The sequence below is a fragment of the Callithrix jacchus genome, chromosome 5 (assembly GCF_049354715.1).
Source record: "Callithrix jacchus isolate 240 chromosome 5, calJac240_pri, whole genome shotgun sequence".
In the NCBI taxonomy this organism is placed as follows: Eukaryota; Metazoa; Chordata; class Mammalia; order Primates; family Cebidae; genus Callithrix; species Callithrix jacchus.
The window spans coordinates 100085096-100111859 of record NC_133506.1 but is presented as its reverse complement, the minus strand read 5'-3'; the positions used below and the strand labels follow the sequence as shown (position 1 = coordinate 100111859).

Genomic DNA, 26764 nt, shown 5'->3' with positions numbered 1-26764 from the left:
CCTATTCCAGGGACAGACTATTTCCTGCTGCACATCTCACCCTTCTCCTGCCTACCCACCACACTGGCCTCGCATTTTCCGTCTCTGCTTCCACCTCTCCTCGGCTCCAAACTCCTGTATGACCAAGCCCATCCTCCTCAGTGGGGCTTTTAAACACTTTGGTCACTCTGGCTTCCTACCTCCCAGTCAGATCCAATGGTCGTGCACTTCTAAATTCTATCCTCTATCAAAATGCACTGTAATATTTCACATCTGCATGATATAAAACATGCAAATCCTTTCAAATCAAAGTCCTTCTGTCTGCCTTAATTCATCTGATCAATTCTACTTACCCTTCAATACTTCAAAACTCTTCAGAGAATTTGCCTCCTCCAGGAACCCAAGCTGATAATCTCCAGCAAACCTGCTCCATGGAGGTAATTAATTCTTCTGTGTTCATGTCAGACCTTCAGTAAACCCTGTTTCTCACATATTGAAACTTTCTGTTTACCTGCCTGACTTCTCCTCAACTGTGAGAGCAGAGTTGAGGCCTCAGCTATTGCTGAGTGTCTAGCAACAAGCCTGGTTTGGCACATGGAAAATGTTTGAAACAGATTAGAAGAAGGTATGAGTATATCAAGTAAGCAAAAATATTTAAATGATTTTGCATAACAATCCTGTACTCTGATCCCCATCCCAAAGCTGAGCATCATAATCTTTCCACATGCCTGAGCCCTAAAAGGCAAAGAATAGACCTGAAAAGAAAAAAGGAGAAAATATAACACAGTCCATCTTCTCTTATGAGACAAGAGTTTGTGATTGCCAGAAAAATGTGTAAACTGTAGCACAGATTATTTGTCACCACATCGTGAAAGGGCAGAAATGGAGCTATTTTTTACAACTTCAAAAACATGCACAGGTTGGGGCTACTGCGGTGGAAATGCCAGGTCTGTTATATGCAGATACGGTGAGGTGGCAAAAAAAAAAAAAAAAAAAAAAAAGACCTGCTTCTCTTTAAGGGGTGGGGGCAGAGTGAGGGCTGACATGGTTACTCATAAGGCTGCTTGGCTGCACAAGATTCTTGAAAAACCTCTTCCCACTTAATCAGAATATCAGAATCATAAAACTCAAACTTCAGGATCCTGTGAACATGTCCTATATTGGAGAATTTTTGTCCATTTATGGATTTTAATCCTCTAAAAACTGATCTCTATCTTTAGTTTCCATCTCATTAAATACAAAAGACCTTCACTGAGCAGCTACTCTGTGCTTAATGAAAGGAAGAAGCAACTCTGAATACATCACCCCAACCTCAAGCAGCTTATAGACTACACAGGAGCATGTGTAAGTTGTGTTCACAATCACACAACCACTTTATTGCAGAGCAAAAGATGATGAATGAGAAGTTCAAAATGTGAGCACTCAGAGGAAGACGAAAAAGAGGAGCACTTTGGAAGGATGAGGCCAAGATGTTGATGGCCAGGGTTTCAGCACTAGTACCCAGCTCCTCACTATTTTCAGGAAAGGACAGCCTGCAGATGTCTGAATGCCTGCATGCACACTTCAGATGAAATGGGTTGTGACTGAGGCTTGCAGATAGTTATTTATTTCCATAAATCAAACCTGCTCTCTCTGCTGCTGATTTGGAGAAAGAAATGCTTCCAAACTTAAGATTCTTTATTGTGCAACTGCTTTCCTACAACTCTTGGGTGTAGGTTGGTTTGTCCAGAAATCCCAAATTCCAGAGAACAGCAGAGAAGAGAGAGTGATTTTGCTTGATACTAGCAACATCACAACTAATCCCTTTCTCAAACAAGCTCATGGCAGCAAGCAAACTGGTGACGTGTGACTTCTCTTTAATCCTCTTAGCTCATCTCCCTCTAGTGAATCCAAATGTTACCAGTGCCAGGGACTAGCATCCTGGAGCAGGGCTGAGGTGGAAAATGCACAGGATCTGTTCTCAGAACACTTGGGTGGGTCCCTAGCTCTGCCACTTTCAGCTGTGTACATTTGGTTAGCAGCAGCCTCCCTCAGCCTGCCTCAGTTCCCTCACCTGTAAAACTGGATGGATGATCTAGGGATCACAGTAGAAAATGTACATGAAATCCTTGTTAATTGTAAAGATAAGTCAGGACTGACTATCAGTTATTTTCAAATTGTGCATATTTACTCTTCTTAAAAGGCCTGGTGCCCTTCTGAATCAGCACGGAGATTCATGTCTCCTTCGCTTTTGGATTTCTTCAACCTGACACAAGGTCTGGCACTTAATGAGCACCTCAGTGCATACTTGTTAAATTAATAAGTGAACAAATTGCAGCATGTTACCCTGGAGGTTAAGGCTTCTGTCCTCCTTCCAAGCTAAAAGGTAAAGAGAGAAAATTTAATCTATAAAACATTGAAATTATCAGAATGAATTCTAAAATAATTAAAATTTTCTGAGTGTGTGTGTGTGTGTTGATTTTTCCTTCTGGTAGCTGCAAGTCTACATTAAATTTGAAGAACATCTTGCACTAAAATGGTTTGGCTCCTGGTTATATGAATATATTTTGCTTAGCACTAAGAGAATGGAGATGGTTTACTTGGTCAGATGCTTGGTTCTCATTCTTGATTGATTCATCCACTCTTTCATTCATCCATCCATCCATCCATCTCTCCATCTATCCACTTATTCATCCATTCACTGGCAGCAATTTGTTCCAAAGCACTGACTGTGTGAAAGCTCAGCCTCATCACATGATGAAAAATGTTGGAGCAGCCTTTTGGCTGACAAACCACCACTGATCCTTCCAGACCTTACTGCCCCTGAGCCAAGAAACATTTGAAATCCTACTACTGCCCCCACATATGGCATTTAGCACCACCCCTTATCTTCAGTTTTATAGTTTCAGGGACCAAAATGCTGAGACTTTCTCCCTTTAGATATCATTCCTGTAACTGGAGTATATTGCCACCAGCATCCTCCAAAAATCCCATCTCTGAAAAGACTGTTCATGGCAAGTGTGAGTCTACATGGAGAATGAATGGCAACGATTACTTTGGACTGTAGAACATGAGACTGGACTGAATACATGAGGCACTTATTGCCTCCCCACTGTCCTTGCACCCCCTTTTGTGGCTGTACCCAATACAACTGCTCTATCTTCCTCATCCCTAGGTGTATTATCCTGCCTAGGAATCTCACTTTTCTTACTTTTCTTCTTTTGAGATGGACTTTCACTCTTGTTGCCCAGGATGGAATGCAATGGCCCGATCTCAATTCACTGCAACCTCTGCCTTCCAGGTTCAAGCAATTCTCCTGCCTCAGCCTCCCAAGTGGCTGGGATTACTTACACCTGCCACCACGCCCAGCTAACTTTTTGTATTTTTAGTAGAGGCAGGGTTACGCTATGTTGGCCAGGCTGGTCTCTAACTCCTGATCTTAGGCCTCGGCCTGTAATCCACCTGCCTCGGCCTCCCAAAGTGATGAGATTACAGGCGTGAGCCACCGCACCTGGCCAAATATCACTTTTCTATCCCTCATCTTTTTTCCTTTCACCCTCCTTTCCTCTTACTATTCCAATTTTATACTTAGTTCTCATGCACCAGAACAGACCTAGGCTTCGATGGATAAAAACTCTTCTGCAGTGCTTACCACATCCCCTGCCCTTTATTCCACTCCCTTCATGTTCCAACCACCACTCAACCCCTAAGAAAAAGAACGTTCCCTTCTTATGCTTTATGCTTCCAAATTTTGTTCTCCCCGGGTTGCTGCTTCTCTCTCAGGCTGGCGGCTCCATTGTTATTATGATCGTATATTAAGTTTAATGCTTCCACAGGCATTTTACACACTCATAAAAGTCAGAGCTCCCTGTGCTGAAAACAGTGAAAATGCTCTCCCAGGCCTTAGTGCCATTATGGCCTCTAAATGTGCAAAGCTGGGTGGTGGCTGTTTATTGTTGTCTTTGTAACTCTTGATGATAAATATAGCATTTTTGAAAAACCCAAGTTATTTCCCAGGTTATAAGCAGAGCTGAACTGATTACTTCCAGTTGAGCAACATTCCACAGTATTAGTGATATGAACAGGTGACATTTATTGAGTATATACTATATGCCAAACTGTGCACTAAACATTTTTATATGCATTAGTCCACATAATCTACCCAATTACCTAAGCAACAGGTATTATTTAATTCCAAATAAACATTTAATAATAACAGAAAATTGAGACAGAGAAATTAAATACTGAGTTCAAGGTCAAAGAGCATAGAGGTGGAAAACCTGGGATTATTCAAACTCAGGCTGCCTAGCTTCAAAGCCAACCTGCTTAATCATGCATAGGTACTGGCATTTGAAGAGGTCCACCTTTAAGGTGTAGGAAGCCAAGTATAGGTGGGACTAATTAGCAGATGTTTTTGGTGTGTTCCTCTTTCTATGAAAGCCATGCCCAGAGTCTTCTTTTCTCAGTTCCTGACAAGACTCAGGTACCTACAGGACTGCCATTCTGCACAGGCTTTGTCTTTGTTTTCTCCAGCACAGGAGACAATGGATAATGAGAGCAAAGGACTCAGACCAGAGCAGACCTGCTTGTAGAGTGGGAGTTGTATGTACTGCAAACCTGCACAGGAATTGAAAGAGCAGAAAACCATATGCTCTTTCCATAGAACACTAACTCTGTAAATAATCTTACATGTGCTCTTGTCCAGTTTCCCAAAAACGGGTACATGAATTGATTGGCCAAATTATTTCCATTGCTTCTCTGTCTTCTTGCTTTATAAACAGTGTTTTCATTCCACACATCTCTTTCCCTCATTGCTCTTCATTTTCCTCATTCAAGACGTCTATGAGCTACAATATTATTTTACTTGGGAAACATTGATATCAATGAAGTGCCTTTTTGAAGTATGAGAAAACCAAAGCTCAGAGAGGCTGTTATTTGCCCAGAGCCATGAAACATGTTAATGCAGAGTTTAAGTTTGTACTTCCTGACTCACAGTATGGTACTCTTTCCAAGCATTGAGTGGAAATGTCTGGATGCCCTTCTTTCCCAGATTACTTCCATCACAAGGATGGGCTGCTAAACTCATACTGGTGGCATCATACTCAGTACCAGCCTTTCTGAATAGTCTCCCATAGCACCAATTCACACATATACATTTGCCAGATGGACTTCAAAACATGCCAGAAGAGCTATCATGTCCTACTCGACATTTGCTCCCACTGCATCCTCAGTCTCACAGTCTTTACGTTTTCTGCTGTCCATGGTGCTAGTCGGAGCAACATAAAAGGACATGCTTAACCTCAGGGCTCAAAGAGATGGCATAGTTGAAAGATAACACTCACCGATGCATAGCGACTCACAAAACAGAAAACAAGGCACTGTTTCAGGAATTTCGTATAAAATGGCAACTGAGAGAGACATTGTGTCTGTCTTCATAGCCTGTCTTCTAGTGAGGAGATAGATGAGCAAGTAACCAAAAAGTATCTGTTGGGAGGACTTCTTGAAGACTTGAAGCACGAGAAGAAAACAATCACGTAAAGAATGTAAGGAGAGAGGTCTGTCAGAAAAAATGACTCATCCAAAGGCCCTGCATTTGGAAAAATCTTGGCATACTTAGCTATCTCTCAGAGAGTCCAGTGGCATTGAAGTACAGGAAGGCAGGAGGAAAGAGGAAGAGGATGTAAAGTGGCCAGCAGTTAGACGGTGCAGGACCATTTAAATCACAGCATAGGCTTCACTCTCTCTGCACTAGAAAGCCACTAAATGGGTTTAAGCTATAAAGAGACACAATTCAATTTACATGTTAAAATGACATCTTATTATGGGAAATTTCCAACATTTACAAAGTAATCAAAATAGTATAATGAACCTTCATGTGTCTATCACCCAGATTCAACAATTATCAAAATTTTTCCATTCTTGTATCATTTATAGATCATTCACTCCCTGCCCTCCCACTTGTTTACTATTTTTTACAGTTCTATTTTCCTCCTGAGGTAAAATTTACTTAGAATAAAGTGTACAAATCCTAACTATTATTTTGACAAATGAAACTCAGATTGTTACCTCAGAACACTTTCATCTTCCCAGAAAGTTCCTTCATGTTGCCTCTTCATCAATCCCTACCAATTAACCTCCAAGAAACAATGACTTTGCTTGCCTTTATCTTAGTTTTGCTTATTCTAAAGTCTTATATTCATGGACTCATACAGTATTTTCTTGTGTCTGACTTCCTTCACTCAGCATGTTTTTGTTGTATCTGACTTCTTTCACTCAATATGTTTTTAAGATTCATCTATGTTGTGTGTATCAGTAGTTTTCTTTTTAAAAACTGATTAGTATTCCATTGTATAAATACAAAACATCTTTGTCAATTAACTTGCTGATGGACATTTGGATTGTTTACAATTTTGGCTAATGTAAATAAACCTGCTATGAATGTTGTACAATTATTGCTGTGGACATATGTTGTTGTTATTCTTGGCTAAATACCTAGGAGTAGAATTGATTAAACTTTTTTAAGCATTGGGAATAGAGTAGAGGGGGCAGGGATGGTGGCAAGAAAAGCAGTTAAGAGGCTACTACAGTAGTTGAGAAAAGAGATTAGGATGACTTACACAGGGCAGGGATTTTAATAAGACTATCAGGGGACAGATTTGAAATAGATATTGATAAATATGGTCAAGAATATTTGTCAGTGAAGTAAATGTGAGGGGTGAGAGAAATGAAGGAATGGTCTCTAGATTGACAAAACTGGGTGCTTATGAGGATCTTTTACTGCAATTAAGAAAGTAGAGAAAGAAAAATACTTTAGGCAACATCCCAGGATTACCATTTGCAATGATGAAGGCATGGCAGAGTAGACATTGAGCAGGCACATGGAGCCTGCAGCTTGGGAAAGAGGCTGACCCTCCATCACCTGGCACACAGCTTTTGCACTGCCAGGACCTGCCTTCTCCCTAAAATATCTCAAGATCTGTGGAGGAATGGAAAATGGGTTTTGTTATAAACCAATTCTGGTAAATTGGGAATAGTTACCTATAAAACTGTGCAAAGAAAGATTCTGAGACCACATTCTGGGCTGGCAGGTAAGGAATGCTGTGAGTGGTAAGGCATGTCCTTTGGGACATGGAGTAGTAGTACAATGAAAACAACTCAGATATTTTCTAGGCCTAAGAAAATAGGAGTACATGACCAAAACAACCTAAAAAGTGAAGAGTTTGCTATAGAATAACTAACTAATAATGCAGACCGAAGCCCAAACTCTGCATATAGATTGACCCAAAATAGGTCAATCTATATTATTTACTTCTCAATTTCAATTCCTCTACCAAAGAACCTACTGACTCAGTATCCGTCAGGTCCTCAGTGAATGCTTTTGACTTTTCACCTGGTCTCTGAATTGAAAAAATCCCAGAATATAAAGAGTTCCTCTTCGTTGTCTGGGATCCTCTCATATCTTGAGGTTAAACAATCCATTTGTGTGAAAACACACTTCAAAGTATTTCAAGCTTTTAAAAACAATGATGAATCATTTAAATACCCTAGGGGAAATGTCAAAGAGTGGATTAGACAAATAATCAATATGTAATAGTTGGTTTCTTTTTTTCATTCCCAATTGAAGCCATAGGTAAATTGTTCTCATTATTAATAAAACTATGCATTTATTTATTCATTCATATAATCATCAAGCTTTTATTAGCCACTGAATTTATGCCAGGCTCCGTACTTGGCCCTGAGTATAGAGACAAATAAATCTAGACGTGTAGATAACCCCAAGGAGAGTTGGATACCACATTCCTTTGTTAAATATTCCAAGGCAAGTCAGGGAAACTCTTGGGGAGATAGAAAATCTAAACTCAGTCTTGAAAAACAAATTAAAAGTTTCTCTGAAGGAAGCACTGGGAAAAGATATTCTAAGCAGAGAAGCCAGCATGAACAGGTCTGAACATGGGATGGAGCAACTATTGTGTTAAAGCCTGAGGAGGATGTGATCGAGGAAACAGGGCCGTCGCAGTAGAGGTATGAGTGCCTATCTGATGATGGGACTTGGTGCTATTATGGCTGTGATGGGAGTCATTACTGGAGCTTTAGTAGGAGAAGGGATGTAATCAGATATGTATTTTAGAAAGTTTTGTAGTAATGCAGTGACTGTAGGAGGGGAGGAAATACAACAGAAAGAAAATTGCTGGCAGAAAGTAACTGGAGGTGAGGAAGCAAAGAGAAAGAAGGCAAGGCGCAGAGGCAAGAGGGGCATGGATTAGGACTGGAGATTAGGATTAGTGCTAGTGCTTGGCAGTAGAAACTAAAGAGAGAAGAAGAACGTTCAGACAATGACAGCATGTGTGTGACTGAAAATGGAAACCTCATAACGTACCTGTGCAGGGTACTTTGGAAATGCCTGTGATGGAACCAAAGTCTGTCTGACTCCAAAGCCGATACTTTCCATGTTTCCACACTCCCAGGTGGCTTGGTTCTTGTTCCCACCTCTGCCTGCAGTAGTCACAACAAACCTCAGAGCCCACAATCTTGAACATTTTTACACCTACGTGTATGCACTTGTGTGCCTGCACACCTCTACCTACCTAAACATGGTCTAATCCTGCTTATTTTTCTCTAAAGCCTAACCCAACTCTCTCCTTGTCCAAGAAGACTTGTCACATCTTCTTCCCTGAAAATTGCATATTTCTAAATTCTAACCTCTATACTTACTCTTGTCTCTTTGTACATTTTGCCTTAAGTCTGAGTTGGTTCTATAAATGTCATCTTTGGGCTAGACAGTGAGCTTGCTGAGGCTGCCTATGTAAGATTCAACTCTGAGTCTTCTTTGGGGGTCCAATCATACTGAATGACATAAACCCTTGTTGCATGTGCCACCTCACTGTGTCATCTCACCTGCCCAGCCAAGTTTATCATAACCACCATAGATCATAACTACCTTATAAATGAAAAAACAGAGCCTGAAGGAACAGCCCTTGAATCCAGATCTTCTCCTTTGTTCTCTCATCTCTAGTAGTCCTCATTCCCAGGACTACCCACTATGAACTGGATACCAGGGCTTCAGGGGTATAATACATTATTAAAACAAATCCTTGGCTCAGATTTTCATTCTTATAGCACTAGCTGCTCAATTCAAAGACAGGCTGCAGGCCTTGAAATGCTGTCCTTGAAACCTCCTTCTCTTCTTTCTCTCCCCAGATCAACTGACTCTATGTATCTTAGGAAATATATTAACATTTCCTCCTACATATTTAGGGGACAGAGATGTGGATACCCCTGTTTTCCTTATGGGAATGCAGATACTTAAGATGGGGGATACTTGGAGGATAGCAGAGCTAGCTGGTCTTCCAGGGATGCCATGTATTAGCCTCATGCTCACTGAGTACTTGCCATGTACCAAGTACCCCACTAAGCACGTCACTTGGGTTCTCTTCTGATAATATGCTAGGTGAGTATTCTGAGCTGTATTTCACAGAAGAGGAAAGTGATGCTCAGTGATATGAAGGAACTTGTCCAAGTTCATACCACCAGCAAATGAAAGAACCAATATTTAACAGTTTTTTAGAGATCATGGCAAACAGGAGGCAGGACTAGATTGCAGCTCTGGAAGAGCAGCATGTGGAGGCTTGCATTGCAGATTTTAGCTCTGAATCGACTGCAAGAACAAACCAGCAATCCTGAGAGGACCCACATACTACCCTCTGAAGGAAGTGGCCTGCTCCTGCAGGTCCTGGAAGACACCCCAAATATTGTGAGTGCTACAACTGCAGATGTGGGAAAGGGAGACCCTTCTCTCCCTACTGGAGAAGCTGAAGGTCTGTTTGTGGGAGAACCTTCTGACTTTACCTGGATCTGAGTAAAGTTAGAGAGCCAAGCAAAATACAGGGGAAAAAGAAGCAGCAGAAAGACCCTGGAAGCTCACTAGGTCCCCAAGCAGCCATTCCTGCCTGGCACCACAGAGATCCATCAGGAGGGTGACCAGAAGAGCAGGAGGTAAAACTCCACAAGGAGAAGGAATTCTCTAGCTGAGCTTTGTAACAAATTGAATGGGGTGAGAAGCCCCCCCACCAGAACTCAGCAGAGTGCATGAATCGGGTGTGCAGACTTCACAGGCAGTGGAATAACTAAAGCCCCTTTCTTTCACAGCTGGAAGGAAAACAGCCTTGGGCAAGTTTTCAAGCCCATCTCACCCTCCACTTGGAAACAGACTTGGGGTTGTTGTGGAAGGCATGGTGGGAGTGAGACTAGCCCTTTGGTTTGTGTGAGAGCTAAGTGAGGCCTGTGACGGCCAGCTTTCCCCCAATTCCCTTACACTCTGCATGGCTCAGCAGAGGTAGCCATAATCGTCCTAGCTACACAGCTCCAGTGACCTGGGAGTCTTACCCCTGTCCCCAACAGCTGCAGCAAGATCTGACCAAGGAAAGTCTGAGCTTAGACACGCCTAGCTTCACCCCCACCTGATGGTCCTTCTCTACCCACCCTGGTAGTGGAAGATAAAGGGCATGTAATCTTGGGAGTTCTAGCCCCTCATCCACCACCAGGCCCCTCTCCGCACTACTACAGCTGATACTTTCTGGAAAGTGCCACCTCCTGTCATTGGAGGCCAACAAGTACAAAAATAGAGCATTAAACCACCAAAGCTAAGGACTCCTACAGAGTTCACTGAACCCTCTGCCATATCCACCAGAACAGGCGCTGGTATCCACAGCTAAGAGACTCATAGACAGTTCACATCACAGGACTCTGGGAAGACAACCCCCAGTACCAGCCTGGAGCCAGGTAGACTCGCTGGGTGGCTAGGTCCAGAAGAGAGACAACAATGGCTTCAGTTGGCTCACAGAAAATTACATCCAGGGCTGGGTGTGGTGGCTCACGCCTATAATCCCAGCACTTTGGGAGGCCGAGGCAGGTGGATCATGAGGTCAAGAGATCTAGACTATCCTGGTCAACATGGTGAAACCCCATCTCTACTAAAAATACAAAAAATTAGGTGGGCATGGTGGCGCGTGCCTGTAATCCCAGCTACTCGGGAGGCTGAGGCAGGAGAATTGCCTGAACCCAGGAGGCGGAGGTTGTGGTGAGCCGAGATCGCACCATTGCACTCCAGCCTGGGTAACAAGAGCGAAATTCTGTCTCAAAAAAAAAAAAAAAGAAAGAAAACCACATCCATAGGGAAAGGAGGGTAATACATCAAGGGAATACCCTGTGGGACAAAAGCATCTGAACAACAGCCTTCAGCCCTAGATCTTCCCTCTGACAGTGCCTAACCAAATGAGAAGGGACCAGAAAATCAACCCTGGTAATTTGACATAACAAGGCTCTTTAACAACTCCCCACAAAATCACACTAGTTCACCAGCAATGGATCTAAACCAAGAAGAAATCCCTGATTTACCTGAAAAAGAATTCAGGAGGTTAGTTATTAAGCTAATCAGGGAGGGACCAGAGAAAAGCAAATCCCAATGCAAGGAAATCCAAAACACAATGGAAGCGAAGAGAGAAATATTCAAGGGAATAGACAGCTTGAAAAAATAATCAAAAATTCAGGAAACTTTGGAGACACTTTTAGAAATGCAAAATGCTCTGGAAAGTCTCAGCAATAGAATTGAACAAGTAGAGAAATTCAGAGCTCAAAGACAAGGTCTTCAAATTAATCCAATCCAACGAAGGCAAAGGAAAAAGAATAAGAAAATATGAATGAAGCCTCCAAACAGACTGGGATTATGTTAAATGACCAAACTTCAGAATAATCAGTGTTCCTGAGGAAGAAGAGAATTCTAAAAGCCTGGAAAATATATTTGGGGGTATCATCAAGGAAAACTTCCCTGGCCTTGTGAGAGACCTAGAAACCCAAATACAAGAAACACAAAGAACACCTGGGAAAATTATTGCAAAAAGATCATCACATAGGCACTCTGTCATCATGTTATCCAAAGTTAAGACAAAGGAAAGAATCTTAAGAACTCTGAGACAGATTCACCAGGTAATCTATGAAGGAAAACCTATCAGATTAACAGCAGATTTCTCAGCAGAAACCCTACAAACTAGAAGGGATTGGAGACCTATCTGCAACCTCCTTAAAGAAACCAATTATCAGCCAAAAGTTGTGTATCCAGTGAAACTAAGCATCATATATGAAGAAAAATTTAAAAATTACCAACAAAAAGTAGCCCAGGACCAGATGGAGTCATGGCAGAATTCTTCCAGACATTCAAAGAAGAATTGGTACCAATTCTTTTGACACTATTCCTCAAGAGAGAGTAAGACAAAATCCTCTCTAATTCATTCTATGAAGCCAGCATTACCCTAATACCAAAACCAGGAAAGGACATAACCAAAAAAGAAAACCACAGGTAGATATCCTTGATCAACACAGATGCTGAAATCCTTAACAAAATACTAGCTAACCAAATCCAACAATATATCAAAAAGATAATCCGCCATGATCAAGTATGTTTCATACCAGGGATGCAGGGATGGTTTAACATATGCAAGTCAATAAATGTAATACACCACATAAACAGAATTAAAAACAAAAATCTCATGATCATCTCAATAGATGTAGAAAAATCATTCAACAAATTACTCACATAAAATACAACAAGAAAGCTGGCCCCAGAGATATACTGGACCTACAGAGAGATGCTCCTCCCAGAGTGCTGGCCCCCACCTATCTTACCCACCCCCCCCCCCCGGTGATTTTGGTTCTACATTCTCACAAAGTCTCTTCAGCCTGCAAGCACCTCAGGGACAGTCATTGTGTTCCATACAATTATTTGGGTATTGTCCATGACATCTATCTTGATGACAGCTGAGTCACAGAGCTGGGAGCTGGCTGGGAATTCTCTGTTCATTATATCCAGTGTTTTTGAATTTCAGGGACCTACAGAAGGGCCAAAGGGGACTGCCTTGGGTGGTTGGAAGTGGAGATGTGAGTCACTGGTTTGGCAAAATTTCCAGGAAACTTGAAATCAGAGAATGTCAGCAAGACCACCCAGGAAACAACACACAATGTCTTCAGCTTTTTGGGACAGGTGGGATTCTTTATTATCAAGCTCCAGCACTGAGAAGAGCCCTTGTGTCTAACCTCAAATCTGAGAGAACTAAAGTCACAGCACTAATATAGCAATTTAGAACCGAAAGACAGGACACTGCTGCCCTCAGGCCACTGCAGGAGCTGCCCTGTCCTCTTCTCCTGAGCACGCGTCCATCTCTCATAATAGACTTTAAGAACCTTCAAGAATAGAAACATTGTGTCACATTTCTTTGTATTTAATGCCACACAACCACATACCCAGTACACAATGGAAAACTAATAAAGGTTTATTTGGTAGAATAAATACTAGGACAGACATTACTTGCTCTCTGAAGTCCTTTGTAGTGATAATTGTATATGCAGAGGCCTGGGCATGTACAAGGATGGACTCCAGATGAAATAAATTGAAAAAGTAATAAAAACAGCTGATACATGTGTGAAAAGATTCACATCCCCACTGAAATTTAAAGAAAAGCAAATTTTAAAAACAATGAAATTTTTTTGACCTATCAAATTGGCAAATGATTTGGATCAGTAATAGTGATCCAATAATACTAAAGGCTAACAGGAGTATGAAAATTAGCAGTCTCAGGACTGTTAGTGGAAACATAAATTGGAATAGCTTTTTAGAGGGCTTACTCCATGACAAAAATAAATATGAATACTTCAGCCCAATAATTTATTTCTAAAAAAACTATCCAAAGAAGATTATTGAATACATCTACAAAATGCTGTTTATCATTTTTAAAATGGAAGTAACTTAACTGTCTTTAAAAATAGGATTGATTAAATAAATTGGGGTATACCCACACAATAGAATATGCTACTGTTGTGAAGGATAAAGTAATCTTTAAATGAGCAATGTGGAAAGACATCCATAGTATGTTTTTAAATGAAAATCCAGATAACAAAGTAACATGATTGATATGGTGAAATTTTTACCAGAATGGGAATCTTTAATACACAATATATAGATACATAGATATTATATATGTATGTGTGTGTCTATACACACACACACACACACACACACACACACACAGATACATAGATGATAGGCAGATGGATAAATGAAATTATCTTCCAGGATAGACTATCCTGTTAGTCCAGGTTCTGAGTTTATCTGAAGATATCCATTTTGTATCACACATACATCTCTATTATTTAAGTTCTTTAACAATCTACATAGGTTGCTTGCTTTTACAATCCAGTACATCTATTTCTGTTTCAAAAGGAAGACAAAGAAGTGGAGTCATTAGTAAGACAGGTTACAGTGTTCCAGGCGAGCTCTAGCCCAAATCTGGTAGGGGTGAAAGACAACCTCCACAATCCTCTTCCTCAAGATTTCTTTCTTCCACACTAAAGTCTTTGTGGGCAGGCACTATTAATGTATGGTGGAAGGGAAGGGAAGAAAGGGAATGAGAGAAGGGGACCAGGGATTAATTTTCAGGGTTCTTCTGGGATACAGGAAAGAACTTTTTTTCGGTGCTAATTGAAACATCATAGGAAAATGGGGATGAGTTGGTCACCTTAGCAGGAGGAAGGGAGATGTCTATCTTTCCCTGGTTTGATAAGCTATTACAGCTTCCAACAGCCCATTCTGCAGCCAAAGAACTGGCTTCTAGATGTCAAGAAGGATGGATTCCAATCCCATGTCTGCCGCTAAATAACTTTGTGATCTTTTGGAAGCCACTCACCCTCCTAGGGTTTTAGCTCTTTCCTGTAAAAAGAGGGAGTGGAACCAAATGGTAAAAGTCCCATGAAGCTGTGTCACTCAGCATTGAGGACTCTGTCTAGATTCTGGCATTCTTCCAATGTTGTTTCTGTATCAGAATGTTCATTATTTCCTGACAGCAGACCGTTAGTGTTTCAAAAGTAAAGACTATGCCTTTCTGTTGATAGATGCCCCACCCCAGGCCAGGCATGGTGTTGGAGCTTCCTGAGTTGGACTTCTGTTTGGCAGGCCCTCAGGGGAGCAGGTGGTGGCTGTCTTCCCTAACACACTCCTAGACAGTCCAAGTAGGGCCCGCCTTGGTAGGAAGAACTTAGTTACTGTCAAAGGCTTTTAGTAAGTAGGGGAAGCATTTTAACTAGGAGGAAACAAAAGCAATGAATAACAAACCTATTGGCCATGCAACTCAAAGCCAAATGAGAGGAAGACCATGATATACTGAAGCTGGCTCCCACTGACACAGGAGAGTGGACTACTCCCATCCCTCCAAACTCCACTTTCAGTGGTCACCTTGGCAGCTTGAAATCAGACGTAATGGGAGAATTCACACTGCAAAAGCTGGCAAATGTTAAAAATTTAGAATTTCTTTCTCTTCCTTCTTTCCTTCCTGCCTGCCTTCCCTCCTTCCTTCCCACCTGCCTGCTTGCCTGCCTTCCTTGCTTCCTTTCTTCCTTCCTCTCCCTCCCTCCGTCTCTCTCGATTTCTTTCTTTCTCTTTCTGTTTCATTCTTTCTTTTTCTTCCTTCCTTCTTCTTCCCCTTCCTCCCTTCCTTCCTCTCCTTCTCTCCTTCTCTTTTCTTTCTTCCTTCCTTCCTTCTTCCCCTCCTTCCATCCCTCCCTCCCTTCCTTGCTTCCTTCCTTCCTCTCCCTCCCTTCCTCTCTCTTGATTTCTTTCTCATTCTTTCTTTTCTTTCTTTCTTCCTTCCATCCTTCCTTCTTCCTCCCCTTCCTCCCTCCCTTCCTTCCTTCCTCTCCCTCTCTCTTTCTCTTTTCTCTTTCTTTCTTTTTCTTTCTTCCTTCCTTCCTTCTTCCTCTTCCTCCCTCCCTCCCTTCCTCCCTTCCTTCCTTTCTTTTTCTTTCAGAGAGAGAGAAATTACCAGGGCATATCACTGACTGAGTTAGTTCAGGGAAGGAGGAATCTCCTCCCAGCCTTGGGCTCCCTCTTGAAAATGCAGGAACAGCCTCAAGCTGAGATACTGAGCTTGCCCTTTATTGAGTGAAGCCAAGGGGATCCCTCTGTCCAGGGTTAGGCAAGCGTTGGAAGTGAAATGATAGGAGGTGAGGGGAGGAGAGAGAGGAGAAAGAGGGAAGAATAAGCACATGTTAACAGGCCTAAGCAAAACAGTCAAACCTCTCTTAGCCATTCATTGGTCATCTAGGGAGGTAGTGAGTTCAAGCCCAACATAGTAGGTGTTCAAGCAACCATTCTACAGAATGATATGAAGACAGAGGGAGTCTCTGAAAGTAGAAAAAGCAAGAACTTTGGAGTAAGAATGATTTAGGCTTGAAGCCCAACCTGACCATAAATCATCTGCTTAAATTCAGGTAAAATTATCTTTAATCTTACCTCTCTCTCTGTGACTCAATGCCTAAATTTATTCCATGGTAATAATCAAAATTGAATTAATAGATTTTGCACATGCTTGGCCCATAGTAGGCATATTGGCTGAGTAGAATGTAGTACTGAACTATAAAAAAAAAATATCCGATACCTGACACCTGTATACCATAGAGACAGTTTTTCAGCCTGACTACAAAGTTGCAATCTCCACTTGGATGGACATAAATTCCTCGGTGACTGTTCACAATCTCTGAGTTAAGCTGTGCACAAACAAGTTTTGCCTTCAAACTGACCATACCAATAAAGCGGTGACCCCTGGTGAGGTGATCTTACAGCCGCCAGCAGTCTTCATTCAGGCCTAATGGGTACCCAAGCAAGCAGAAGCTAAGGTCTTCTCCGAATAGGAGATTATCAGGTTTGGGGAAGATGTGAGGTTCTGCTTGAGATTTTCCAAACATCTATCCATTTGGGTACGTGAATCCCCTTCCCTCTGGAGCCACAGGTAGCTCATGGTACCTTCTAGAAACTCAGAGGAGATTAAACCACATGGTCTGGGAAAAATGGTAAAGACAGAAGTCAGAGATGGGACTTAACATCTCTGTTGCCACATTGAGGAAAAGTTTCCAAGCGTCTACCAAAAAAAAGCAAGAGCTGGAGGAGAATTCCACAGGCCCCCAGAGTCCCATGCAGCATAGAGATATAAGGTGGCCCCATCAAGATGGAGATACCTGCTCCCAGGAGGGATTGCTGACCACTCCCTCCCACCCCCACCACATGGGAGAAAAGAACAGCAAGGACACCAATACCTCCAGTCACCATGGACCCACAAAGAGGCCACATGTCAAGAAGGTCTGTGCCAAGTCTCCTCGTGTGCTAACTCCCTGCCTACTCCATGATTCCCACCTTGTTCTACAGGCATTTTCTTAGGCTGGGGACTCTGACTCCAAGAGAAGTCTGGGGACAGTGCCACAGAAGCAGAGTCTGCCATCCCACTCTTGCCAAACTGATGATGGATGAGTTGAGGATTCTTCTCCCCACTGCTCATAGTCCAAAACATGCCCCTCTAATTCTATGGCCCAGTGGTCAACAGATTCCCTGAAACTCCAAGTTCTGAAACTGTGAGAAGATATGACATACTTCTCAGAAGTCTAGAAATCAGTAGGTTCCCTTTTGGCTTCTCAAGTATGCACAGACCCGTGTTAAATGCAGCACTCTGGGCGATAAATTGTGATTAGGCCAGACATCTCCACACCCCTGAACAGTATGTAGAATAGGGTAGATAAGTGATATATATTCAGGTATTGAGACATGTGTAGGGGCTACAAGGATGTAGGCCTAGATTCCCTGATCTGTCACTCAGTAATTACACAACCTTGAGGCATGTCACAGGCCCTTCCTGGGCCTCATCCTTCCCATATGTAACTTCTGTGGATTTTATCCATTTCTAGCCCAAAGCATCTGCTTTTCACCATTTGCACTGTTCTCCTCTGAGATCACTTTTCCAAGCTGCTTAACTGGCCTCCCTCATCCATTCACCTCCCCTATTAATGATCAGAGAAAAAATTCCAATAAGGACACATAAAAGAAGAGGGGGAGGGAGAGAATGAAGAAAGGATTAAAACATCATTACTTAGCTAGGTGCAGTGGCTCACATCTGTAATCCCAGCACTTTGGGAAGCCGAGAGGGGACAGATTACTTGAGGTCAGGAATTCAACGCCAGCCTGGCCAACATGGTAAAATCCCATCTCTACTAAAAATACAAATTAGCTGGGCATGGTGGTGCACAACTGTAATCCTAGCTACGGGGGAGGCTGAGGCACAAGAATCACTTGAACCAGATACGTGGAGATTGCAGTGAGCTGAGATGGTGCCACTGCATTCCAGCCTGGGTGGCAGAGTGAGACGCCATCTCAAAGAAAAAAGAAAAGAAAAAGGAAAGAAAATCTTTACTTCTAGTCTCAAGTAAAGACATTTTCTAGCAAGTCAGGGGAGAGAAAGAAACAGAAAGATTCTGGCTTAGAAAAAGAAGAATGTCGCAGTAGAAGGATGAAAGTGCGACTTTTAAGGAAAAAGAAAATGGCAGGCGCAGGCTGATGAGAGGTGATAAGAAACAGGACAGGGAGGGAAGTGCAGAAGGGCAGGCATAGGCCATGCAGGCTGGGAACAGCTGGTTCAGGGTGAAAATGAAAGACAAGAGCAGCTGTGCTTTGTGCTGAAATGAAGCTAGGGGCAAGAGGTCCCTTCCCAGGCCGCAGTCCTGGTGCTGAGCTGGGGAAGCGAGTGTTGCTGCAGAGCCATGAGTCTGCCCCAGCAACCCTCTGCGCATCCCAGCTCTGCCTCGTTCTCGAGGTGCCAACTGGGGTCTCCCTCGCGGGAGTTCCCAAACAGTCCCCATTTCAATGCTAAGGCCAGCTGTGGTACAGCCTCTTTAGAAGAAGGGCATTTTGGGCCTTGCTGTGTTGTTTTTAAACAACCCTGTGAAGAAAGCTGTATTTCTTAATATTTTATAGTTAAGGAAACTGAGGCTAGATGAATTTTTAAGGCCACACAGTTAGAACATGGCAAAGCCAGCGGAGAGTCAGCTGCTAGTGTTTTAATAACCTGAATTTTTACCCCTGCTTCTAAAAGCAATATATCTTTATTATGAAAAATATACAAACTAATAAAATAACAAAATGAAAGTCACCCATCACCCTCTACCCAGAGAGGAATAAAAGTATTGTTTATTTCCTTCTAGTCTTTTTAATTAATCCTCTGCATATTATTTTTACTTAGTTACAAAAGTGGGATTGTATTATAAGAATCCTGGTGAAAATCTTTCCTTTGTGTGATGGACAATTTCTCTCAGGCATTTATATATTCTTGAGAAACTGGTTTTATTTGTTACATAGCCATACATCATAGGGCTACACCATAATCTATTTGGGCTTTTTTCTACTCTTGGACACTTAGGTTTCTTTCCACTTTGGGGGCTTAGTGGATAATTTAAGAATTTTTTTTTTTTTTTTTTTTGAGATGGAGTCTCACTCTGTCACCTAGGCTGGAGGGCAGTGGCATGATCTTGGCTCACTGCAACCTCCACCTCTCTGATTCAAGCAATTCCCCTGCCTCAGCCTCTGGAGTAGCTGGGATTACAGGTGCACACCGCTACACCCAGCTAATTGTTTTTTGCATTTTTAGTAGACATGGAATTTCACCATGTTGGCCAGACTGGTCTCGAACTCCCGACCTCAGGCAATCCGTCTGCCTCAGGCTCCCAAAGTGCTGGGATTATACATGTGAGCCATTGTGCCTGGCTGAGAAATGTCTTTTAACTGTGTGTATCCTGGTACTAAATTTTGTGATTTCAAAGAGAGGTCAGTGTAGACATGTAGAGTCAATGAGAAAAAATATACATGGAAAATCATTATGCCAGGTAACTTATTCACAGATCTAAGAACCAGGAGGTGATAGGAGAAAAGGAGATAAATGCAGCTCAGTGGGATTCAGCAAAGTCTCATGGAGTAAATAACACTGATTTTTTTTTTTTTTTTAGGTGGAGTTTTGCTCTTGTTGCCCAGGCTGGTGTGCAATGGGACAATCTTGGCTCACCATAACCTCTGCCTCCCAGGTTCAAGTGATTCTCCTGACTCAGCCTCCAGAGTAGCTGGGATTATAGGCATGTGCCACCACACCCAGTTAATTTTGTATTTATTTTTAGTAGAGACAGGGTTTCTCCATGTTGGTCAGGCTGGTCTCAAACTCCCGACCTCAGGTGATCTGCCTGCCTCGGCCTCCCAAGGTGCTGGGATTACAGGCATGAGTCACTGTGCCCAGCCAACATTTGATTTAAAATAGTGGTCAGGAATTTTTTTCTATAAAGAGTCATACTGCAAATATTTGACACTCTGCAGAGTCTATAGTCTCTGTCACAACTATTCAACTCTGTCATTGTCATATGGGGCCTAGTGTGCCCATCCTATTAAAATCACCCCCCCAAAGCAGCCATAGACAATACAGAAAGAAATGAACAAGTATGTCTATGTTCCAATAAAACTTCATTTTCAAAAACAGGCAATGGGCTAGATTCGGCCCACAAGCTATAGTTTGCTGATCCGTGATTTGAACACCCAAAGTAGAGATAGATTTTGTTACGACCTTATCAGAGGGAGAAGAACTGTAGGGAAAGTCAAATATTTTATGGTTGAGTAGTATAGGTTGCAGCCAAGTCTCAGATCTTAGTCTGAGAGCCCGGTTGTGGGATGCCAAAAGTCTATGAACTTTGTGTAGCAGACACAGAATGCATTAATATTTTATGGAACCATTTTCAAGCATTGGGGACCCATCATGTTCCCAGAATGATAAGCATCTCTGAGAAATTATGGGACGGAATCCTAGAAACCTAGAAAGATTGATTTGGCTTCTCTATTTTGTTTTCTATTTTCTCTCTTTTCCCTATTAGCATCTTATAATTCACTCAGCTTATCTATCTAGAGGTCAAAAGTTATCCAGTTAGAAGAAACGAGGGTTGGGGGCACAGTGGGAGGGGAAGGAGCTATTTGCTGGCTGCCTCTCATTGGACTGTGAATCTCAGTCCCTGTGATGAAGTAAAGGAAGAGCAGCTGGCCACCCAGGTGTGTGAAGTCGGCTGACTCCCTGGGCTGAAGAACAGGCCTCCTTCTGGGTAAGGCTCCAAATGCCTCTCTCCATCTGGACTGTCTGCACATGCAGCCAATATATGGCCTTCAGTTCCTTCTCTCTCCACAAACCTCATCCTGGTTTAAGACACTGGCTCGTAGACCAAGACGAGGCTTCATCTCCCAACAAGTAGCCTTTGCATCACTTGGGAACTTGTTAGAAATGCCAAAATCTCAAGCCCCACCCCAGACCTACTGATCAGAAATTCTGTAATGTGGGAACCAGAAACCTATATTTTAACAAGACCTCCAGAGGATGGTGATACACACTGCATTTTGAGAACCATTGCCTAGCGTCCCTGTGTTTCCATTAGGGCTCTATCCCAAGGGGCTAGGCACTGAACTGCTGAACATTGCACGCAGTGTAATTCTAATGATCCCCAATCTAGTTATTATTGCTGTTTAACAAATGCAGACACTGAGGCTCTGACACATTAAGAAATTTGATTTAAACCTAGGTCATTTTTATTCCAAAGCCTACACTATTGACCACTCTACTCTAGCACCTTCTCTTTATGGATAGGGCAAGGAGGTCTGTCTTTGGAAGTGTACTTTTCCAAAGACTGTCATAATTTATTTTCTTAATAACATTCACTGACCACCTCTCCCATGGCAGACCCTATCCTAAGGTATAGCATATATTATTAAGTTCCATTCTAGTCCAAGCCCTGTGAGTAGGTAACTAGATTTAGCACCTACAGAGCAGAAAACACTGCTTAGGAAGGCAGCATTACTTGTTTCAGGGCCACTGTAGCTCTGAGCATTATAAAGCTTCAAACATGAGTGCCTTGCTGGCCCAAGTAATCAGAGTGAGGCTTTCAAGAGGAGGAAAAAGTTTCTCTGGGAAGGGACCATGTGTGTGTGAGAGAGGAGAAATCAGCAGCCTGGGCAGAGCTTCATAGGCTTGGTAAGCTGGAATGTGGAGGGTCTGGGCATCCTGTTGATTAAACCTCAGGCGGTCTGTGTGTCACAAGCCCTGATGCCAACTCCCAAGATTGCCCACGGCTCTGATGAAGATTACAGAAAAAGCCCTCTCCCAATATCCTAGGTTTGAGATCCGTTTCTTCCAGATAATTGGCTGTGTGGCCGTGGATAAGTCACTGGCCCTTTCTGAGACCCTGTTTCCCCAGTGATATGAGACTCGATCGGTGGGTTTCAAACACTTTTTAAGTTGCAGAAAGCTGTATCTAAATAATCTCTTACACTAGATTCCAACACATGAAATAGATAATAAAGGTAGTTGCTCTAGTTAATTACAGGAGGGGAAGGGAGGAAGTGAGGAGCTGAAAACCATTAGCCTTTCCTGACTCCCAGCAGTACATATGGCACCATATGGAGAAGAAACTACAACAGCCCACCCAATCTAGCCCCCCTCACCGTGTGATATCTGCTGCTACTCTCCGCCTTCCTCCTCCCCAGCTTTCTTTCCACTCCTCAGCCATCCCAGTCACATGCCCTCCTCAGAGCCTTTGCACTGGCTGTTCTTGGTTCAGCATGCTCTTCCTCCAGACATCCTCACCTGTTTCAAGTCTTTGCTCACATGCTGCCAGCTCCATGAGGCCTACTGTCCCCACCCTATTAAAATCACAGCCCTCTTCACTCACCAACACTTCCAATCCCCTCCCCCATCACTCCACTGTTTTTCCTTTCTCCAAGCTGTTGTCACTGTCTACCTTCGTATCTGCCTTTTATTGTATATGTATTTTATGGCCAGCCTCTCTCTGCTGGTAGGCAACTTCCTGAAGAAAGTATATCCCAGGTGCCTAGAGAAATGTCTCAGAATAAATATACATACATAATTATTGTTATGAAGAATGGAGCTTTGAGGGCTCTCATGGTTTGTCATTTGCCTTTCCATGTGGTCATCCAACCTAATATGTGCTTCCATTGCCCCGAAACTCATTTATGTTGTCTGGTACACAGCTACAGCCCTAAGGGTACCAAAATCCGGCTTATCTTTCTGACTCCCAGAGGCTCAGAGCAAAGCCACTTGCTTGCTTCACACCTTCAACATCCTTGTGTTATAGTCGGAGAGTGACAGAGGAAGAGTGGGAAGGGCACAGAAGCAGGGCTGGAAAAGCGAAAAGGAAGGAGGAGGGAAGAGAGAGGAGAGAGCAGGCAGTACCATTATGGGCAGCTCAGCACAAGATCAGCACCTGCCACAGGCCAGTTCTGCAGTTGGGCATTTCTCACAGGCTGTCTCATTTAGCCTCCTGAAAACTCTGTATATTGGAAGGATAATTAAGGAGGTGAACCCCAGAGAAGCGATATAAGTTGCCCAAGATGGTCCAATGAGTACAGAAGTACCTGGGATTGGGATGCAGGCCATCTGGCTCCGGAGCCTCCTCTTTCCTCTCTACCAGTGTAACCCATGGAGCCACAGTGGAGATGTGCTATCTTTCTCAGGGAGATGGGGAAGAGGCCAGGAATCCACTGTGGTTTGCTCTTCTTTCTCTGCCTCATTCCTCTCCTGCAACCACATCCTCTGGTCTACAGTGCAGGGACCTCTGGCCCTGGGCCCATCTCCTGTGATCAAGGCCTGGGAGGCAGCTGTGCTCACGCTCCTTGTGATCAGAGTCCCTGCAATAACCTAGGGGAATGTTTGCCCACATCATACCCTCTCCCTTTGCTGCCCGCAGAGGCTGTGAAGCCAGCAACACGACGTTTTGTCTGGCTAAGCTTTGGGACTGATTGAAAGTCTTCAGAACCTGCGCTCCTCCGGTGCTGCTCTTCCTGGAAACGGTTACCATGGAACACAGCCACGATGCAGCCTTCACTGTCAGAACTAATGAAAGTCAGAAAGCTATTAGGGGAAGAATTTTTGCCTCCCTCCCTCTTGCACATAATTCTACTCTTCAGTGAGGTGTTTGCATGTCTGCCCTGTTTGTGAGATGTTAATTGCATCCTCATTGAGATTCTTCGCCCACTGCCATCACCTTCTTTTGAGTTCTAGCCCCTGAAGCTGGCCTTTTTGAGATAATGAAGCTAAGTGACCAGAAAGAGTGCATCCCAGCCTCTCTGGAGAAGCATGCATCTTATCAGGCCAAATCACAGCTGAAAAGCATTCTGTGGCTCCCAGCAACCCCAGAACATGGCACTCAAGGACTCTTGGAGCCAGGTCACAGTTGCGCTTTGCATCCTTCCTCCAGGACACCCTGGGTCAAAGTCCCAGAGGGCCAGCTCTAGTCCCTGATGACATCTTTGCATCTCTGTGACTCTTAGGCCCCTGTGGCTTCTGTTCAGTATGCCCTCCTCCTCCTAGCCTCTCCATTTCACCAACTATCAGTGTTCAGCTACACCAGCCACCTTCTCAGTAAAACCCTCTAACCCTAGAGAAGCCTAGGTCCATGTGAAACTATGGCTCCTCCCTGTTCCCCAGGGAGTCACATTTCTCATCACAGTATTTTCTGCAAACCTGCCTTCCTCTCTGAACAGTGAGTTCCTTGAGAGCAGAGGCAGGCTCTGGTTCATCCCTCAATTCCTAGAGCCTAGCACTGTGCCTGGCACTTTGTGGACGTCCCTCAATGCCACTGCTTCCTGGCTCCCACTCCACCTGTTAACTGAAGGAAAGTAAGCACAGCTGAGCCCATGAGGAGGAGAAAGAACATAGCAAATATATCAATGGATTGCTGTGTAGACTCTACCCACTCTCTAATGCCCAACCCAGCACAGAGGCACTGAAAAAGAGAAGCCAGGTCTGGGGCCCTGAGCTCCTTCGGGCTGGTATTTATAGCAAGGTAATTAGCTCCCTTCCCTAGCACCCCTGGAAGTGCTGGGAGACAATCTAGAAGCAGCAATGAGGAAAGCAATGCAAAGGGATTGCCATAAAAACATGGGGAGGCGGCTGGGGGCACTCAAGGAAACAGAAGCAGCCCCCAGGACTGTGTGTGCCTCTCACCTGTAAGTGCAGAAGCTCCATCCTAAAAGAAAGATTTCCCAGGGGCAGCCTAGAGGCTCTTCTTTCTGTGGCCAAAGGGGCCCCTCTTCCATTCAGCCCAGGATTGAAAGAAGCTATCTGATCCCACCCCAGCAGACCTTGGACCTGCAAGAGGTTCTACATCATGGAGCAGAAAGAGTCCCCCAAGTTCTCCACCCCTGGACTCCTGAAGAAGCTTACCCTCACCCAGATAACTGAAACTTCCCTGCCAGGGCTGGAGAAGGCTGGAGGCAATTTTCCTGCCTAGTAGTCAGTTAAGGGAGTTATGACAGTGGATTAGATCCTTTCCATCTTGGGACCCCTCACCTGGACTCCTGCAATCATGATCTAACTGCTTATTCTGTCTCTGTTCTCACCTCCGTTGAATCTCCACATTTCCACCAGAGTGATACTTCTCAAGTGCAATTCTGATCATGTTATTTTCCTGCTCAAAATTCTTCAGTGAGTCCCCATGGTTTTCAGGATAAAAATTCTTACAATTTTGCATGAAATGCAGGCTCCATCACACTTTGCCTCTCTGGCCAGTGCCCACTCCCTCCCCCTGGCATGAAGCCCATGCGATTTTCACCTCAGTCATACTAAGCAATGCGTGGTTTTCCAAACACTCAGCTCTCTCTTGCCTTGGGGTCTTTGTCTATGCTGTTCTCACCTCCTCCCTCCCCTTCAAACTCCTCCTCACCTTTTAAGTCTCCACTCTAGGACCATATCCTTTCAGAGAAGGCTTCTCTGTCTCCCAGGTAGACCAGGTACCTCACTTGTTGCCCCATTGGAACTTCTGTGTTCCCACCTAGGGTATCTCAAGGCAAGTCAGAATCACTGGTCTTCCTGATGGCATCTCCATTTGTAGATCAAGTCCTTGCAGTCAGGGCCATATTTTCTTGATTACTGTACCCTAATACCTAACACAGGACTGACTCCTAAATAGACGATTTAAATGTCACAGGGTTGAGACTAGAGTGAGGTGAGTGAACCCCCACAAAGGTGCAGAAATTTAAGGAAATGCTCTCAACATTGTGCAAGGCAGGCTGGCATGAACTGTTATCAGGGGATTTTCACCCCTGCTTTTTTGCTTGTCAGGTCACAGAAAGTCCTGGGTGGCTGAAAGGGCATCAGTGATTTGAGAGGCTGTGCTTTTCTGGAAGACCTCGACCTCTAGCTTCATGCAACATGGAAAAGCATCTTCCCTTTCACCAGAATTTGTATGGAAATCATCAACTTCTTGCATGTAGGGTAAGAAAGGGAAGATGTATCCCTACTTAAATGCACTATCACAAACTCCTGAGCTGATGGCTTCTACACTTAGCTAACGTAGACTCTATGAATATTGTCTTCGTCTACCATGGAAGACATTTCCAGCCATAGGTATTGCTATATTCAAGAGCTATCCACCTAGCTTTCTGTAATATGAAAAGATAGTTTCTAAAAGAGAACATTAACAGCTTCTTGAAAGGAGAGGAAAATACCACCAAAACTCTGATGCACTACCAGGGACATCACATAAAACCACTCAGATTCCTTACCACACAGCTCCAGGGAGCACCTTCCTATAGATTGCAGTGTCAATTGTGCCCCTGGATTTGTGCAATGTGGTGGCCATTTTCCCATGATCCCTCAGCTATACATGAACTCAGCTCAGCTTCCCTGTCACTAAACTCAAAACACTCAAAAACATACTTACCAGCATCCACAGTGAATGAGAAAGGGGAACAAACTCAGTGCTGGTGAGCTGGTTCCAGACGCCACCAAATGGTGAGCTTCTCTCACTTTCCAACTGAATGATCTTAAGCCAATTCTCTTTAATTTTCTCTTCTATGAATGTGAGGCTCCACGTTGGGCTCACAAAAGCACATTCTCCTGGGAGGTAC

At 43.5% G+C, this 26764-nt stretch overlaps 1 protein-coding gene and 1 long non-coding RNA gene across 4 annotated transcripts in view; both read right to left on the bottom strand.

Annotated features, from left to right (window-relative positions):
* Nucleotides 1-26764, bottom strand: part of ASIC2 (acid sensing ion channel subunit 2) — a 1111991-nt gene that overhangs the window by 1016061 nt on the left and 69166 nt on the right. The window lies entirely within an intron of this gene.
* The window catches only part of LOC144582642 (uncharacterized), a 71209-nt gene that overhangs the window by 41185 nt on the left and 3260 nt on the right, over nt 1-26764 (bottom strand). For both annotated transcript variants that reach the window (XR_013535762.1, XR_013535763.1), the window contains exon 2: nt 1-26764. This exon is cut by the window's left edge and continues 41185 nt beyond it. This is a non-coding gene — a long non-coding RNA (uncharacterized LOC144582642).